At 47.1% G+C, this 6,595-nt stretch overlaps 1 long non-coding RNA gene across 2 annotated transcripts; it reads left to right on the forward strand.

Annotated features, from left to right (window-relative positions):
* Positions 1 to 591: 591 nt before the first annotated feature.
* Positions 592 to 3,699, forward strand: LOC147991280 (uncharacterized). Of its 2 annotated transcripts, XR_015602642.1 has the most exons (3): positions 592 to 1,295; positions 2,102 to 2,191; positions 3,433 to 3,699. It is a non-coding gene; the product is annotated as an uncharacterized LOC147991280 (long non-coding RNA). The 2 variants fall into 2 exon arrangements; XR_015602636.1 differs by having other exon boundaries at positions 2,102 to 3,699.
* The last annotated feature ends 2,896 nt before the right edge of the window (positions 3,700 to 6,595 follow it).

Genomic DNA, 6,595 nt, shown 5'->3' on the forward strand with positions numbered 1-6,595 from the left:
TTGTCTGTTCTGAGCCCAGTCACACTTTCACACGCCCGCGGCATGTCCGAAATAGTATTTTATAAGTGGCCGAAAAATGTTCTCAGAATGGGATGAGAGTTGACGTGTGGTCTTATTATAGTGTAGATAGACCGCCTGTCAAGTTTCATCGCATTCGTAGTTCGTTTGATGCCCCAATGGATAACTATAGCAGCATTATAGTCGGTCAAACGTCGGACGTTTTCGGTCTCCGGAAACAGTCGCCGGGTCTCTCTCTCTCTCTCTCTCTCTCTCTCTCTCTCTTCTCTTATCTCAGCTTGAGACCGTCTACACAGTCCACTGCCTACCGCCAAGCCCACCCTAACCTCTCTCGTCAGACCGCGGCCCTCCTCGCGCGCGCGTCCGAAAGTTGTCCCGAACCCGACTCGGACTGTCGCCACCGTTGTGTCCGGATCATCCCCAAACATCTACAAAACATCTCCGTTTTGTTTATTGGACTTCCTAACATATTTTTCTCGACCGCCCGATTACGATCGGAGGGACGAGGTAGCCCCTACCCAAATATCCACATGCTATATATATGTATCAGTCCAAACCTAGCCTAACCCCTAACCCTATCCCGCAGCCACCGCCACCTTCCTCTTTGTTTTCCGTGCCGCCCCAGTTGCCTCTTGCCACATCGCAGGGCCAGATCCATCAGCCCCATTGTGATCCGATCCGTCGGATCAGGATCCCACCACAGCCAGCGGCCCCAGCCTCCCATGCCTCCACCTACCGCAGCGCTCGATCCGATCTGGATCGAGGCAAGCGCCTCTGCCCGAGAGCCTCGCTCGACCCACGCGCCACCACCATGCCAGCAAGCGCCACCACCGAAGCTGCTCTGTTCCTCGCCTGAAACCACAGGCCGTCCTCGTTGCCCCTCTCCTTCCCGTTCTATCTCCCTCCTTCTGGTTCGTCTCTATCTCTCTCTCATGTTGCTTTCTCTCTTCCTCTGTCACGAACAGGAGGCAAAAGCCATGGATGACCTCCCCACGTCCCTGCCCAAGGGTTCCCGGCCCGCCTCCTCCGGCCACCTCCCCGCTGCATCGCCTGTCGGATCCGCCCTTCTGCTCCATCCCGCCGCTCGCCGGAATCCCTATGTCCCCGCCGTTGACTGCGTCCCTACCGCCGTCTTCTGCTGCATCTTTGAACGAGCGCTGACCTCACCCGCTCGAGCCCTGCCTTCAACCGCACGCGCCTGGGTCGCTCCCCCATTGCCAGATCTGGCCCAGCGCCTCCCTTGCCGGCCTCCCACCTGAACTGGGCCTTGGCCCATGGTGAGACGCCCCCAACAACGCCTCTTTTGTTTTTTCTTTCTCAGTTGGCCCAACTTGCACCAGATTCGGCCCATAAATGTTTTTTTAGTTCTGTGAATTTACTAATTTTCCTTCACATGCATAATTACAGAATATGCCATCATTCTTAAAATGCTCACACCTAAATAACCGTGCATCGAATTTAAACAAACTTAACATGAAAGTTGCTTAGAATTTTATGTAGTTTCATAATATGTCATTTTCATCCATGTTTAAAATGCTTAAAATGATTTTTGCTTTAATTTGCTCCTACGCCATGCTAAAATGCTTTAATTCATAACTATTTAATCGTAGCTCCAAATTTAATAATCTTTATATGTAAATGGGGTGGAAAAATGCCTAGTTTAACATGGTGACATTGCTTTGCATGTTTAATAACTATAAAATATGGTTTAGGGCAGAACAGTTCCAAAACCTAAAAACATGCACATGAGGAGTTTCCGGACTTGTTGTTTGTTGTTCCGGCCTCATTTAAACTTGCCTAGATAGGTAGTTTTCATTTGTTTCACCTCTTTCCATGTTAATCAACATTTAATATTGTTGGGTACATAAACAAGATCGAACTAAATAAGTCATGTGGTGTTTCGTCAATATGCAACGGAGTTGCATATTGAGCTCCACTTAATTTGTAGGATTGTTTGTGCACTTTGCCATGCCATGCTTCATAAAACCGGACATGCATCATACTTGATTGTGCATCATGCCATGACTATGTGATGGTTGTTTACTATGTTTGCTTTCTTTCTGGTGTTGCTTCTTCGGGTTAGTTCCGATAACGTCGCGTTTGTGAGAATCCGTTCGACTTCGTCTGTGTGTCTTCTTCATGGACTTGTTTCTTCTTCCTTGCGGGATTTCAGGCAAGATGACCATACCCTCCAAATCACTTCTATCTTTTCTTGCTAGTTGCTCGCTCTTTTGCTATGCCTATGCTGCGATACCTACCACATGCTTTATCATGCCTCCCATATTTCCATGAGCCTCTAACCCACCTTGTCCTAGCAATCCGTTGTTTGGCTATGTTACCGCTTTGCTCAGCCCCTCTTATAGTGTTGTTAGTTGCAGGTGAAGATTGGAGTTTGTTCCTTGTTGGAACATGGATATTACTGTTGGGATATCATAATATCTCTTATTTAATTAATGCATCTATATACTTGGTAAAGGGTGGAAGGCTCGGCCTTACGCCTGGTGTTTTGTTCCACTCTTGCCACCCTAGTTTCCGTCATATCGGTGTTATGTTCCCGGATTTTGCGTTCCTTACATGGTTGGTTATAATGGGAACCCCTTGACAGTTCGCTTTGAATAAAACTCCTCCAGCAAGGCCCAACTTTGGTTTTACCATTCGCCACCTAGTCTTTTTCCCTTGGGAGTCGCGCATCCCGAGGGTCATCTTTATTTTAATCCCCCCCGAGCCAGTGCTTGTCTAAGTGTTGGTCCGAAACAGAGCCACTTGCGGCGCCACCTCGGGGAAACTTGAGGGCTGGTTTTAGCTGTACGTAGTGTTCATCCGGTGTTGCCCTGAGAACGAGATATGTGCAGCTCCCATCAGGATGTCGGCGCATCGGGTGGTCTTGCTGGACTTGTTTTACCATTGTCGAGGATGTCTTGTGACCGGGATTCCGAGCCTGATCGGGTCTTCCTGGGAGAAGGAATATCCTTCGTTGACCGTGAGAGCTTGTGATGCGCTAAGTTGGGACACCCCTGCAGGGATTTGAACTTTCGAAAGCCGTGCCCGCGGTTATGGGCAGATGGGAATTTGTTAACGTCCGGTTGTAGAAAACCTGAAACTTAACTTAATTAAAATGCATCAACTGCGTGTGTTACCGTGATGGTCTCTTTCCGGCGGTGTCCGGGAAGTGAACACGGTGTTGGAGTTATGCTTGACGTAGGTTGTTCTAGGATCACTTCTTGATCATAGTTGTTCGATCGTTCTTTTGCCTTGTCTTCTCGCTCTCATTTGCGTATGTTAGCCACCAAATATGCTAGTCGCTTGCTGCAGCTCCACATCATACCTTTGCCTTTCCTATAATCTTAAATAGTCTTGATCGCGAGGGTGTGAGATTGCTGAGTCCCCGTGACTCACAGATACTTCCAAAACCAGCTTGCAGGTGCCGATGAAACCGTGCAGATGACGCAACCGAGCTCATGGAGGAGCTTGATGAAGATCTTGTTCATTGTGTTGTTTCATTTCAGTTGATCAGTAGTGGAGCCCAGTTGGGACGATCGGGGATCTGTGTAGCTTTTGGGGTAGTCTTCTTTTATTTTGGTTCCATAGTCGGACCTTGAGTGTATTTGGACGAATGTAATGCTTTATTCATGTATTGTGTGAAGTGGCGATTGTAAGCCAACTATGTATCTTTTTCCCTTATGTATTACATTGGTTGTGTGAAGATTACCTCACTTGCGACATTGCTTTCAATGCGGTTATGCCTCTAAGTTGTGCTTTGACACGTGGGAGATATAGCCGCATCGAGGGCGTTACACTATGGACCCGAAGGTCTGAAGTAAACTACTCACACATCATCGGAGAGGCCATGGAGTTGATGTAGAGGACCTCCGTGATCAATGCCCCCTCCGGCGGAGCTCCGGAAAAGGCCCCAAGATGGGATCTCTTCGGTACAGAAAGTTGCGGTGGTAGAATTAGGTTTTCGTGGTGCTCCTGGATGTTTTTGGGGTACGTAGGTATATATAGGAGGAAGAAGTAGGTCAGTGGAGCAACAAGGGGCCCACGAGGGTGGCGGGCGCGCCCGGGGGGGTAGGCGCGCCCCCTGCCTCGTGCCTTCCTCGTTGATTGCTTGACGTCCACTCCAAGTCCTCTGGATCACGCTTGTTCCAAAATCACGCTCCCGAAGGTTTCATTCCGTTTGATATTCCTTTTCTGTGAAACACTGAAATAGGCAGAAAAAGAGCAATCATGATCATTGCAACAAGTAGTAGACATAGCAAAACTAGCATCCCAAGCTTAGGGTTTTGCATATTATAGGCACAATTGACATTAATAGAATTTATACTATTATCATTGCAATCACGCTTTTTATTCAAAGATCCGTCGTGAATCACTCCATAAAGTACTTCTATCAGATCTATTTATGGAGTGATTCACGACGGATCTTTGAATAAAAAGCATGATTGCAATGATAATAGTATAAATTCTATTAATGTCAATTGTGCCTATAATATGCAAAACCCTAAACTTGGTGTCGGTGTCAAAACCGGCGGATCTCGGGTAGGGGGTCCCGAACTGTGCGTCTAAGGCGGATGGTAACAGGAGGCAGGGGACACGATGTTTACCCAGGGTCGGGCCCTCTTGATGGAGGTAATACCCTACGTCCTACTTGATTGATCTTGATGATATGAGTATTACAAGAGTTGATCTACCACGAGATCGTAGAGGCTAAACCCTAGAAGCTAGCCTATGGTATGATTGTTGTTGTCCTACGGACTAAACCCTCCTGTTTATATAGATACCGGAGGGTGAAAGTGCAACTATCCCTAGGTGGTTTTGGTAATTCATAACAACATATAGCTCATTGAGCTAATGCTATTCCAAGATGATTATTTCAGGAAAGCTCAATGATTGGCATGGCATGGATGTGAAAGTGGAACCCTCAAAATGCTAAGGGAAAAGGATTGGCTCAAGCTCAAAAGCTCAAGACTCTTCATTTTATATTTTAGTGATCCAAGATCACATTGAGTCTTTAGGAAAAGCCAATACTATCAAGGAGGGATGAGGTGTTGCTTAATGAGCCTCTTGCTTCATGTGCTTAGTGATATGCTCCAAAAACCCTCAACTACTTTCCCATATCCACATATGACCTAAACCCTAAGCCAAACTCGGTCCTACCGATTCTTCCTATTCGGCGCCACCGAGTTTCACTTGTCATTAGCCATTGCCAAACCCTAGCAATTCGGTTCTACCGATAGGGATCTCGGTCTCACCGAGATGGGATTGCAAACTCTCTGTTTCCCTTTCGTAACTTTTCGGTCTCACCGGAAGAGCGAATCGGTCCCACCGAGATTGCAATGTAAATTCAGTGTTTCCCCTTTGTAACTTTTCGGTCTCACCAAAAGAGCAAATCGGTCCCACCGAGTTTGCCTGACCAACTCTCTGGTTAGCTAATTACCAAATCCGGTCTCACCGAGTTTGTGTAATCGGTCTCACCGAGATTACGTTATGCCAAAACCCTAACCATATCGGTCCTACCGAGTTGCATGTCAGTCCCACCGAAAATCTCTAACGGTCACTAGGTTTACATTTTCGGTCTGACTGAGTTTGTTGATTCGGTCCCACCGAGATAGGAAAACTGTGTGTAACGGTTGGATTTTGTGTGGAGGCTATATATACCCCTCCACCTCCTCTTCATTCGAGGAGAGAGCTATCAGAACGCATACACCATTCCAACTCATATGTTCTGAGAGAGAACCACCTACTCATGTGTTGAGACCAAGATATTTCATTCCTACCACATGAATCTTGATCTCTAGCCTTACCAAGTTGCTTTCCACTCAAATCTTCTTTCCACCAAATCCAAATCCTATGAGAGAGAGTTGAGTGTTGGGGAGACTATCATTTGAAGCACAAGAGCAAGGAGTTCATTACCTACACACCATTTGTTACTTCTTGGAGAGTGGTGTCTCCTAGATTGGCTAGGTGTCACTTGGGAGCCTCCGACAAGATTGTGGAGTTGAACCAAGGAGTTTGTAAGGGCAAGGAGATCGCCTACTTCGTGAAGATCTACCGCTAGTGAGGCAAGTCCTGTGTGGGTGATGGCCATGGTGGGATAGACAAGGTTGCTTCTTCATGGACCCTTTATGGGTGGTTGCTTCTTCGTGGACCCTTCGTGGGTGGAGCCCTGTGTGGACTCGCGCAACCATTACCCTTTGTGGGTGGAGCCCTGTGTGGACTCGCGCAACCGTTACCCTTTGTGGGTTGAAGTCTCCATCAACGTGGATGTAGGATAGCACCACCTATCCGAACCACGGGAAAAACATCCGTGTCTCATATTGCGTTTGAATTCTCCAAACCCTTCCCTTTACATTCTTGCAAGTTGCATGCTTTACTTTCCGCTGCCAATATACTCTTTGCATGCTTGCTTGAATTATGTGATGATTGCTTGACTTGTCCTAAAATAGCTAAAATCTGCCAAGAACTAAAATTGGGAAAAGGTTAAGTTTTTATTTGGTCAAGTAGTCTAATCACCCCCCTCTAGACATACTTTCGATCCTACAGAGGGGGCTAGGGTTACACAAAGTCGGTTACAAGG

Source organism: Triticum urartu, chromosome 1A, assembly GCF_056163025.1.
Source record: "Triticum urartu cultivar PI428250 chromosome 1A, HENAU_Tu73, whole genome shotgun sequence".
NCBI lineage: Eukaryota > Viridiplantae > Streptophyta > Magnoliopsida > Poales > Poaceae > Triticum > Triticum urartu.